This window comes from Pristiophorus japonicus, chromosome 11, assembly GCF_044704955.1.
Source record: "Pristiophorus japonicus isolate sPriJap1 chromosome 11, sPriJap1.hap1, whole genome shotgun sequence".
Taxonomy (NCBI): Eukaryota; Metazoa; Chordata; class Chondrichthyes; family Pristiophoridae; genus Pristiophorus; species Pristiophorus japonicus.
In genome coordinates, this window is record NC_091987.1 from 62,183,876 (window position 1) to 62,196,771 (window position 12,896).

General features: G+C 46.9%; 1 protein-coding gene across 2 annotated transcripts in view; it reads right to left on the reverse strand.

Moving 5' to 3' along the window:
* Window positions 1-12,896, reverse strand: part of mao (monoamine oxidase) — a 270,332-nt gene that overhangs the window by 171,997 nt on the left and 85,439 nt on the right. The gene's annotated exons all lie outside the window — the stretch shown is intronic.

A 12,896-nucleotide genomic window follows, 5' to 3' on the forward strand; every position in this document is an offset into this window, starting at 1 on the left:
CTGCATAGTAGAGGTTGTGCACTCTCCAAAATTGATAAATGGGAAAGGCTTAAAATGAATGGTTGGGCAAGGAGAAAAGTTTTTAGTTACGCTTTTAAATGACAGAAAAAGTGTGTCGTTTGAAACCTGAAGGAATAAGTACTCAGAAGGATAATAAAAATAATGCTAAATCCTCCTCCCATTAGTGGGTTAGCAGCAAAATGGAGATACCACTCACCGATGTGAATCCACCATTAACCCACTACAATTCTCTCCTGGTTCCCTCATTTGCTATTAACACAGCTCCTGATACTGGGCTCTGTGAGGGATGGAAATACAGTTCTTGTGCAGTCTTTAAAATGGGGCAGCTAGTTAAAGGCAGCATCACCTTCTGAGCGGCAGGAAGGACAGCACCAATGTGTGAAGCAGCATAAACAGCACCAGGGGTGGGGCGGGGCCAGCAACAGCTAGGCCCCAGATTCTCAGATGCCTCTCTAGAGATATTGCTAGCTGGTTGTGATATATTCTTTACAACATCACTAACAACACACACTACAAAATGGCTCCAACACATCATGTGACGTTGATTGTATTTACAGCAGCAGTTGCATTACCACAGTAGTCCACTAGGTGGAGCAGTGGTTCACTAGGGGGAGCTCTATATTACACTGGTCAGAGCTAGAAGATGCAGACTGCTGTGCACCAAGGGTAGGAAGCCTCAGAACTGGGTGGTGCAGGCTGTCTGAAGGGAGGTGGCAGTGGTAGAGGGTGCAACCTCCACCACCCCAAGAAATGCTACACAGTGCAGGAAGCCAATCAATGATTACACACTGGTGGCCAAAGCAAATCAAGGCACTCTTGCCAATACACATTCTCTATTACTCATAAAGGCTTCACTCATCACTTAACCTATCATACCCTTTTACCTAGGAATTTGGAAACGCTGGAAACCTGCCGGTAACATTGGTGGCCAAGGGTAACTGCCGCCGGCCGAGAGAGCGCAGGCAGTACTGCCATTTATCATCAGCGTGGTGGTGATTTGCTCATACAACACGCTCTCTGCAGCGCTAATCTCAGAAGGAGGCCAAAAGTTACCTCAGTCTCCTGCTTGCCGTGTAGGGGAGCGAGGAAGAAAGGAGCGACCCAAACAGTTGCTGTACGTGTTCCAAAGATATTAGCTACCACCCGATGTTTGTCAATGTTTTGTTTGTTTATGACATGAATGCAGATAAAAGAGATCTTGTCAGAGATCATCTTCAATCGTTGCAATGGAGTTCGCCCATTGATTTACTGACCCACAAACACTAGGCCTCCCGGAAAGCTGCCAGAAAACTCCCAGTGCACATGAAAATGAGGTGCTGCACATCATGGGCAGGCAGACAGCAGAACCTGTGGGAGAGGGCACAGTTGGAAGTCAGGTAGCAACATACGGTTGTTTAAAACCTGGGAATTCTCATCAGATATAGCCTCAGCTTCATGTGCCTTCTCAAAGTATTACAACTATTTCTTCAAAGAGAATGTCACTGTATGCCGCTAAACAAGCTTTTCTATGTTTCGCATCAGAGAGGATACCTTGTAGGAAGAGACCAGCCATAATGATGGCCACCCAGGCACTTCCACTGGGGAATTAGCTACAGGAAGCAGAGCCTTAACTGCTGCCACTTCATCACCAACTGTGGCATGGCATCTTACTTGCACAAGCACCCACATCATGTAACCATTCTATGATTCTAGCACAGAAGGAGGCCGTTTGGCCTGTTGAGCCCATGCTGCCCTCTGCAAGAACACTTCTGCTAGTCCCACTCCTCCGCCCATTCCCCATAGCTCAGCAATTTATTTTCCTTCAGGTACTTGTACAAGTTACTTTTGAAAACGACAATTGAATCTGCCTCCACCACACTTTCAGGCAGTGCATTCAGATCCTAACCACTCGCTGCGTATAAATGTTTTCCTCTCAACCCTTCCGCCAATGGGAACAGTTTCTCTCTATCTACTCTGTCTAGACCCTTCATTATTCTGAACACCTCTATCAAATCTCCTCTCAACTTGTTCTGCTCTAAGGAGAACAGCCCAGCTTCTCTAGTCTATCCAAGTAATTGAACTACCTCATCCCTGGAACCATTCTTGTAAATCTTTTCTGCACTCTGTCTTAGGCCTTCACATCATTCCTAAAGTACGATGCTCAGAATTGGATACAATACTGCAGGTGAGGCACAACCAGTGTTTTATAAAGGTTCATCTTAACTTTGTTGCTTTTGTACTCTATGCTTCTATTTATGAAGCCCAGGATTGCATATGCTTTCTTAACTGCTTTCTCAACCTGCCCTGCCACCTTCAACGATTTGTGCACATTTACCCACAAGTCTCTCTGTTCCTGAACTCCCTTTAGGAGTGTACCATTTAGTGTATATTGCCTTTCCTTGTTCCTCCCAACAAAATGTGTCATTTCGCACTTTTCTGCATTAAATTTCATCTGCCACATGTCCAACCATTCCACCAGCCTGTCTATGTCCTCTTGAAGGCTATCACTCTCCTCCTCACTGTTCATTATATTTCCAAGTTTTGTGTCATCTACAAATTTTGAAATTGTGCTCTGTACACCCAAGTCCAAGTCATTAATATATATATCAAGAAAATCAGTGGTCCCTGTACCGACTCCTGGGGAACACCACTGTATATCTTCCTCCAGTCTGAAAATCAACTGATCAGCACTACTCTCTATTTCCTGCCAATTTCGTATCCATGCTGCCACTGTCCCTTTTATTCCATGGGCTTCAACTTTGCTGGCAAGCTTATTATCAAACGCCTTTTGGAAGTCCACGTACACCATGTCAACCTCTCTGTTAAATCATCAAAAAACTCAATCAAGTTAGTTAAACATGATTTGCCATTTAACAAATCCGTGCTGGCTTTCCTTAATTAATCCACACTTGTCCAAGGGACTGTTAATTTTTTCCAGGATTATCGTTTCTAAAAGCCTCCCTACTACCGAGGTTAAACTGACTGGCTTGTAGTTGCTGGGTTTATCCTTACACCCGTTTTTGAACAAGGATGTAACATTTGCAATTCTCCAATTCTCTGGCACCACCCCTGTATCTAAGGAGGATTGGAAGATTATGGCCAGTACTGTTATGTCGGCGCTCCAGTTTTCATGGAGGTGGACACGGGGGCGAGCCAGTCAGTAATGAATCAAAAAGCCTTTGAGAGGCTATGGGACAATCAAACTGAATGACCCAAATTGGTTCTGGTTCAAGAAAAGCTGCTCACCTACACCAATGAACTCATCCCAGTCGTTGGTACAGCGAATGTTAAGGTACTCCATGATGGCGCAGTGCACAAGTTATCACTGTGCATTGTTGCAGGTGATGGACCAACGCTACTCGGAAGAAGGTGGATGGAGAAGATCCATTGGCGCTGGGAAGATTTCATCCCTCTAGCAATCGACGTCCCCCGTGCTCAGAGGCAAAGTACTGCACTTGAACTGTAGTGACCTTAGTCCGTTTAATATAACTCCAGAGTGAGGATACCACATGGTAGACTCCCTTTTATACCTGGGTACCTGTGGTGTACAGGTAATCCCTGGGCCTCCACCAGTTCCGCCCCCTGGTGGTGCCAGCATAGTGTATACAGTGTGAACCTTGTTGATGGTACCTCCGGCAAACAAGTCTCCATCTTATGTAACTATACAGTGACTACACAGAGAGTATATCCTATAGTATGCATATATAACATCACTCTCCCCCAAGTCTTTTGTGCCAATACCTTTGCACTATGTGCTCTGGCTTGGCTCTCTCCAGATTTAAGTGCCAATAGCCCTTGCACCTTGGCTGTGCTTTTGGCTTGGCTCGCTCCCTGTTAACCCCCAAGTCCTTATTGCCACAACGTTGGGTAGTAGTTACCAGTTGGGATGGTTCGATGATGCACTGGGACTTCAGTGGGTTCTGGGTGTGATCCATGTGTGTGTCCATGGCTACATGCATCCATTTTCCCTCTCACATGTAGATCATGCTGGTGGCTCATCACATTCATATACATTCAAGTCTCGAAAAGGAAATTTGCATTTAAATCATTGCATTTGTGGTACAGTTGTGAGGCAAGTACATTTGACTGGTGAGATACATTGATGGTACATCTTTGGGATCAGTGCTGGGGTCAGCACCGGTATGTGAGGACAAGCTAGTTCCAGAGCTGCTGGATGGTGTCCAGGTGGTCTGGTGGCAGCGCGTTGCCCGATGCTGGCAGTGGGAATCCAGTTGGCTCGAGTTGCCCGCTCTCGGGGCCTTTGTCATTGCTCCTAGCGTCGGGCAGGTTCACAGATGCCTGTGACCTCCCTGTTCTCTCCTTGCGCCCCAGGTCGCTGCTGCTCCCAGAGGAGCAGTCGTCTAGCAGTGCACAGGGAACTGCTGACTCGCTTGTCTGGGCGTAATTTGGTTTGGGATCCAGGCTGGTCCTGGTCCCAATTGGGAGAACCGCCGCGGGTGACCCCTCGCTCCCGGGTGTAGCCTTGACAGTGATGGGGTCTGGGGGCTGCGCCTTAGCGCAGTTTGTTCTTTCAGGCTCGTGGCAGTTGGTGCCTGAGAGGTGGAGCCAATCGATACCAGTGCCGTTGCCCTTCTGAGATCGCTTGCTCTCCAGCTTGTCTATTTTAGCTGCTTGTGGCCACACTCCGTGGTGCATCACCCTGGTCCCAGAGGCACAGCTACAGCATCGGGTAGCCCGCTGGACCTGTGTGCTTCTGATGGGTGTTTGCCCGCTACATAATCAGAATACAGTTGAAATCCTGCATCGCACAACGTTTCATTGCTTATTGTAGATAAACTGTAGCTCTGATTGCAATCACCCGACTTTTCTTTGCTTATTACATGTATAGAACTCTGATCATCAATTACAAGCTTTACGTTTAGCTCACAGTTGTTATTACATTGTGTGAGAATGTGCGACTGTCCCTTTAAGTGTGGTGGGTTGCTGGCCTCCTTTAAGAGAGCTTTGCTCCCTTTACCCCAATCCTCTTCTTCGCTTGGTACCACGTGTTGCTTCATCAGCGCTGCACCTCGTGATCTGGCCGCCGCCATTTTTCCTTCGGCGCTTCACCTGGTGGTTTGGGCGCCATCTTTCTTCCATCCACAATGTCGACTGTTGTGATCCTCTTCTCCCGGGTTCTGCCACCGAAGCTGGAAAGTTGCCTTTGGATCCGATTTTCTTCCTCCGGAGTCATGCCATTGGAGCCTGGAAGGTCCGTTCGGGTCGTCTCAGCTGGATCACCTCCGCGCAGTCGCGTTGAGCGGTCTGTTCCTCGGGTGCTGTGCTGGTCTGCTCTCTGGTGCCGGATCCAACCTCAGGTGAGGTCTTTCTTTGCCTCTGAGCATGGAGGACGTTGATCGCTGGAGGGATGAAATCTTGTCAGCTCCAATGGATCTTCTAAAAAGATTCAGGACATTCTAAAAAGGGAGGGAGAACAGCCAGTTGTCGTGGTGCACGTTGGTACCAATGACATAGGTAAAAAAAGGGATGAGTTCCTACGAAATGAATTTAAGGAGCTAGGAGCTAAATTAAAAAGTAGGACCTCAAAAGTAGTAATCTCGGGATTGCTACCAGTGCCACGTGCTAGTCAGAGTAGGAATCGCAGGATAGCTCAGATGAATACGTGGCTTGAGCAATGGTGCAGCAGGGAGGGATTCAAATTCCTGGGGCATTGGAACCGGTTCTGGGGGAGGTGGGACCAGTACAATCCGGATGGTCTGCACCTGGGCAGAATCGGAACCAATGTCCTCGGGGGAGTGTTTGCTAGTGCTGTTGGGGAGGAGTTAAACTAATATGGCAGGGGGATGGGAACCAATGCAGGGAGATAGAGGGAAACAAAAAGGAGGCAAAAACAAAAGACAGAAAGGAGATGAGGAAAAGTGGAGGGCAGAGAAACCCAAGGCAAAGAACAAAAAGGGCCATTGTACAGCAAAATTCTAAAAGGACAGAGGGTGTTAAAAAAACAAGCCTAAAGGCTTTGTGTCTTAATGCAAGGAGTATCCGCAATAAGGTGGATGAATTAACTGTGCAAATAGATGTTAACAAATATGATGTGATTGGGATTACGGAGACGTGGCTCCAGGATGATCAGGGCTGGGAACTCAACATCCAGGGGTGTTCAACATTCAGGAAGGATAGAATAAAAGGAAAAGGAGGTGGGGTAGCATTGCTGGTTAAGGAGGAGATTAAGGCAATAGTTAGGAAGGACATTAGCTTGGATGATGTGGAATCTATATGGGTAGAGCTGCAGAACACCAAAGGGCAAAAAACGTTAGTGGGAGTTGTGTACAGACCTCCAAACAGTAGTAGTGATGTTGGGGAGGGAAATTAGGGGTGCGTGCAATAAAGGTGCAGCAGTTATAATGGGTGACTTTAATATGCACATAGATTGGGCTAACCAAACTGGAAGCAATACGGTGGAGGAGGATTTTCTGGAGTGCATAAGGGATGGTTTTTTAGACCAATATGTCGAGGAACCAACTAGGGGGGAGGCCATCTTAGACTGGGTGTTATGTAATGAGAGAGGATTAATTAGCAATCTCGTTGTGCGAGGCCCCTTGGGGAAGAGTGACCATAATATGGTGGAATTCTGCATTGGGATGGAGAATGAAACAGTTAATTCAAAGACCATGGTCCAGAACTTAAAGAAGGCTAACTTTGAAGGTATGAGGCGTGAATTGGCTGGGATGGATTGGCGAATGATACTTAAGGGGTTGACTGTGGATGGGCAATGGCAGACATTTAGAGACCGCATGGATGAACTACAACAATTGTACATTCCTGTCTGGCATAAAAATAAAAAAGGGAAGGTGGCTCAACCGTGGCTATCAAGGGAAATCAGGGATAGTATTAAAGCCAAGGAAGTGGCATACAAATTGGCCAGAAATAGCAGCGAACCCGGGGACTGGGAGAAATTTAGAACTCAGCAGAGGAGGACAAAGGGTTTGATTAGGGCAGGAAAAATGGAGTATGAGAAGAAGCTTGCAGGGAACATTAAGACGGATTGCAAAAGTTTCTATAGATATGTAAAGAGAAAAAGGTTAGTAAAGACAAACGTAGGTCCCCTGCAGTCAGAATCAGGGGAAGTCATAACGGGGAACAAAGAAATGGCGGACCAATTGAACAAGTCCTTTGGTTCGGTATTCACGAAGGAGGACACGAACAACCTTCCGGTTATAAAAGGGGTCGGGGGGTCTAGTAAGGAGGAGGAACTGAGGGAAATCCTTATTAGCAGGGAAATTGTGTTGGGGAAATTGATGGGATTGAAGGCCGATAAATCCCCAGGGCCTGATGGACTGCATCCCAGAGTACTTAAGGAGGTGGCCTTGGAAATAGTGGATGCGTTGACAGTCATTTTCCAACATTCCATTGACTCTGGATCAGTTCCTATGGAGTGGAGGGTAGCCAATGTAACCCCACTTTTTAAAAAAGGAGGGAGAGAGAAAACAGGGAATTATAGACCGGTCAGCCTGACATCGGTAGTGGGTAAAATGATGGAATCAATTATTAAGGATGTCATAGCAGTGCATTTGGAAAGAGGTGACATGATAGGTCCAAGTCAGCATGGATTTGTGAAAGGGAAATCATGCTTGACAAATCTTCTGGAATTTTTTGAGGATGTTTCCAGTAGAGTGGATAAGGGAGAACCAGTTGATGTGGTATATTTGGACTTTCAGAAGGCGTTCGACAAGGTCCCACACAAGAGATTGATGTGCAAAGTTAGAGCACATGGGATTGGGAGTAGTGTACTGACATGGATTGAGAACTGGTTGTCAGACAGGAAGCAAAGAGTAGGAGTAAATGGGTACTTTTCAGAATGGCAGGCAGTGACTAGTGGGGTACCGCAAGGTTCTGTGCTGGGGCCCCAGCTGTTTACACTGTACATTAATGATTTAGATGAGGGGATTAAATGTAGTATCTCCAAATTTGCGGATGACACTAAGTTGGGTGGCAGTGTGAGCTGCGAGGAGGATGCTGTGAGGCTGCAGAGCGACTTGGATAGGTTAGGTGAGTGGGCAAATGCATGGCAGATGATGTATAATGTGGATAAATGTGAGGTTATCCACTTTGGTGGTAAAAACAGAGAGACAGACTATTATCTGAATGGTGACAGATTAGGAAAAGGGCAGGTGCAAAGAGACCTGGGTGTCATGGTACATCAGTCATTGAAGGTTGGCATGCAGGTGCAGCAGGCGGTTAAGAAAGCAAATGGCATGTTGGCCTTCATAGCAAGGGGATTTGAGTACAGGGGCAGGGAGGTGTTGCTACAGTTGTACAGGGCAATGGTGAGGCCACACCTGGAGTATTGTGTACAGTTTTGGTCTCCTAACTTGAGGAAGGACATTCTTGCTATTGAGGGAGTGCAGCGAAGGTTCACCAGACTGATTCCCGGGATGGCGGGACTGACCTATCAAGAAAGACTGGATCAACTGGGCTTGTATTCACTGGAGTTCAGAAGAATGAGAGGGGATCTCATAGAAACATTTAAAATTCTGACGGGGTTAGACAGGTTAGATGCAGGAAGAATGTTCCCAATGTTGGGGAAGTCCAGAACCAGAGGTCACAGTCTAAGGATAAGGGGTAAGCCATTTAGGACCGAGATGCGGAGGAACTTCTTCACCCAGAGAGTGGTGAACCTGTGGAATTCTCTACCACAGAAAGTTGTTGAGGCCAATTCACTAAATATATTCAAAAAGGAGTTAGATGAGGTCCTTACTACTAGGCGGATCAAGGGGTATGGCGAGAAAGCAGGAATGGGGTACTGAAGTTGAATGTTCAGCCATGAACTCATTGAATGGCGGTGCAGGCTAGAAGGGCCGAATGGCCTACTCCTGCACCTATTTTCTATGTTTCTATGTTTCTATGTTTCTCCATCCACCTTCTTCCAAGTAGCATTGGTCCATCACCTGCAGCAATCCACAGTGGCAACTTGTGCACTGTGCCATCATGGAGTACCTTAACGTTCGCACTACCAATGACTGGGATGAGTTCATCGATGAACGATGAATCTCTGACGAGCAGCCCTTCCAGCTGCAGCAGTGTCATGCTGCCTCCGCCTTCGGTAAGGATTCTCATCTTCCTCATCGTCCTCCTCCTGAGGTGGATCATCCATCCCTAGTGGTAATGGCTGGCCCCTCATAATGGCCAGGTTGTGCAGCATGCAGCAGACAATGGTGAACATGGAGACTCTATCAGGTAAGTACAGCAATGTCCCTCCAGACCAGTCAAGGCTACGGAAACGTTGCTTCAGAACCCCGATAGTTTGCTCGATAATGGCCCGGGTTGCGGTATGGCTGGTATTGTAGCGCTGCTCGGCAGGGGTGGTGGGATTGCGTAGGGGTGTCATCAGCCAGGGGGGCCACACCATAACCTTTGTTGCCCAGGAAACAGCCACGGCCTTCATGCAGTGGCTTGAAGAGTCGTGGCACATTGGTCTCCCGCAGAATGAAGGCATTGTGGCAGCTGCCAGGATATCGGGCATTGTCAGCGAGGATCATCTGCCTGTGATCATCTGAGCAGCTGTACGTTGAGGGAGTGGAATGCCTTGCGATTCCGAAAGATCTCTCCATTGTGGGGCGAGGCCCTCAATGCCACATGCGTACAATCAATGGCTCCTTGAACCTTGGGGAAACCCGCTATCCTGGCAAAACCACGGGGGCGCTTGTCCTTGTATTCCCACGACATGCCGAACTTGATGAAGTCCAATTGTTTGCCGTAGAGAGCGTTGGTCACCTGGCGAATGCAGCAATGTACTGCAAACTGCGAGATGTTGCATATATCGCCTACAGGAGACTGGAACGTGCCAATAGCATAGAAGTTGAGTGCTGCTGTCACTTGCACTGCCACAGAAAGCGAAGTCCTGGTGCCAATGTCAGCTGCCAGCTATGTCCACAGAAAGTTGCAAAGGTCCATGACCACATCCTTGCGAAACTTCAGCCTTCTTAAGCACTGCTCCTGGGACATCTCAAGACTAGAGTGATGCACGCGATAAACCCTACATCTGTACGGATCTCCTGCCCCGAGGTCTGGGCCTTTCCTCTGGGGAGGATCTACATTTGCCCTAAGCTATCTCTGCACCCGGCGCCGCAGGACGACGTGGTGTGCAATCACTGCCCCCATCACTTGGCACAGGTCATAGTGAAATGGAGATTTCAAAGTTATCCGAGATGGCAGCCAATGTGTCCGAGATACTAATACTCAATCTGACGAGTAAACAGCAGTGTGACGCCAATACCTTACTGACTCTGCGAGCATCAAACGCAGCACTGATCGAGACCTCTGAGCCCCGGCTGCAACTCCCTTTAAATAACGCCCCGGATTAGCTTCTCCGCTTTGTGCAGTCCATCTTTTTCAGGCGTCATGAACGCCAGACGTTAAGTGTGACGGCAAAAGTGAATGTGGCGAGAAGGGCGCCAAGGAGGCGTTGCACACGTACTGATGTCAGGATTTCCATGGCGTTAGCCGGCAGTATGTTACCTTTTAACCCTCTTAAAAATTACATCCTAATTTTGTGTGAACAGCACCGAGCGCCACTCCCAGACGCCTAACTCCCAGTTAACAGCTAACACCAGCATTATCAGCATGCGTTAGCAACTGAATTTCGACCCCTTTATCTCTATTCCAGCTTTAACACTGGCCAACCTGATTTCCCGGGCTTCAGGAAACCCAGAAGCTGAAGGGAAATGAGGACTGCTGGATGGAACAGGTAAGTGGAACAGGAACAGTTGGCTCGATGCAGCCAGGAAACAGTCCAAAAATGGTAATCAGATCATAGAATCATAGAATCATAGAAATTTACAGCAAGGAAGGAGGCCATTTTGGCCCATCATGTCCGCGCCGGCCAACCAAGAGCTATCCAGCCTAATCCCACTTTCCAGCTCTTGGTCCGTAGCCCTGTAGGTTACGGCACTTTAAGTGCACATCTTTTAAATGTGGTGAGGGTTTCTGCCTCTACCACCCTTTCAGGCAGTGAGTTCCAGACTCCCACCAGCCTCTGGGTGAAGAAATTTCCCCTCATATCTCCTCTAAACCTCCCCCCAATTACTTTAAATCTATGCCCCCTGGTTGTTGACCCCTCTGCCAAGGGAAACAGGTCTTTTCTATCCACTCTATTCAGGCCCCTCATAATTTTATACACCTCAATCAGGTCTCCCCTTAGGCTCCTCTGTTCCAAAGAAAACAGATCCAGCATTTCCAATCTTCCCTCATAGCTAAAATTCTCCAGTCCAGGCAACATTCTTGTAAATCTCTTCTGTACCCTTTCCAGTGCAATCACATATTTTCTGTAATGTGGTGACCAGAACTGCACAGAGTACTCCAGCTGCGGCCTAACCAGTGTTTTATGCAGTTCAAGCATAACCTCCTTGCTCTTGTATTCCATGCCTTGATTTATAAAGGCAAGTATTCCATATGCCTTCTTAACCACCTTATCTACCTAGCCTGCTACCTTCAGAGATCTGTGGACCTGTGCTCCAAGGTCCCTTTGTTCCTCTACACTTTTCAGTGTTGTACCATTTAATGTGTATTATATTGCCTTGTTTGACTTTCCCAAATGCATTACCTCACACTTATCTGGATTGAATTCCATTTGCCACTGTTCTGTCCACCTGACCAGTACATTGATATCTTCCTGCAGTCCGCAGCTTTCTTCTTCATTATCAACCACACAGCCTATTTTAGTGTCATCTGCAACCTTCTTAATCATACTCCCAACAATTAAGTCCAAGTCATTGATATATACCACAAAAAGCAAGGGAATAGCACTGAGCCCTGTGGAAGCCCACTGGATACAGTCTTCCAGTCACAAAAATATCCATCAACCATTACCCTTTGCTTCCTGCCTCCAAGCCAATTTTGGATCCAACTTGCTACTTTGCCCTGGATCCCATGGGCTATTACTTTCAAGACCAGTCTGCCATGTAGGACCTTCTCAAAAGCTTTGCTAAAATCCATATACACTACATCATACGCACTGCCCTCATCGACCCTCCTGGTTACCTCCTTGAAAAATTCAATCAAAATAGTCCGATACGACCTTCCCTTGACAAATCCATGCTGACTGTCCTTGATTAATCCATGTCTTTTCAAATGAAGATTTATCCTATCCCTCAGGATTTTTTCCAATAATTTTTCCACCATCGAGGTTAGGCTGACTGGCCTGTAATTACTCGGTCTATCCCTTTCTCCATTTTTAAACAAAGGTGCAATATTAGCAGTCCTCCAGTCCTCTGGCACCGTACCTGTAGCCAGAGAGGATTGGAAAATGATGGTCAGAGCCTCTGCTATTTCCTATTTTGCTTCTCTTAACCGCCTGGGATACATTTCATCTGGGCCTGGGGATTTATCCACTTTCAAAACTGCTAAGCCCCTTAATATTTCCTCTCTCACTATATTTATCTAATCTAATATTTCATACTCCTCCCTCATTGCAAAGTCTACATCGTCCCTCTCTTTTGTGAAAATAGATGAAAAGTATTCATTAAGAATCCTATCCATGTCTTCTGCCTCCACACACAGATTTCCTTTATGATCTCTAATAGGTCCCACTCTTTCTCTAGTTATCTTCTTGCTCTTAATGTATTTATAAAACATCTTTGGGTTTTCCTTGATTTTACTTGCCAACATTCTTTCATGCTCTCTCTTTGCTTTCCTGATATCTTTTTTAATTGCACCCCTGCACTTCTTATACACCTCTAGAGTTTCTACGGTGTTGAGTTCCCGGTATCTGTCACTATCTTACCCTGTATGTCCCTTGACATCCAGGGGGCTCTAGATTTGTTAGCCCCACCCTTTTTTTAATGCAACATACTTGCTCTGTACCCTCAGGATCTCCTCTTCGAATGCCTCCCATTGTTCTGACACTGATTTACCATCAAGTAGCCATTTCCAGTCCACTT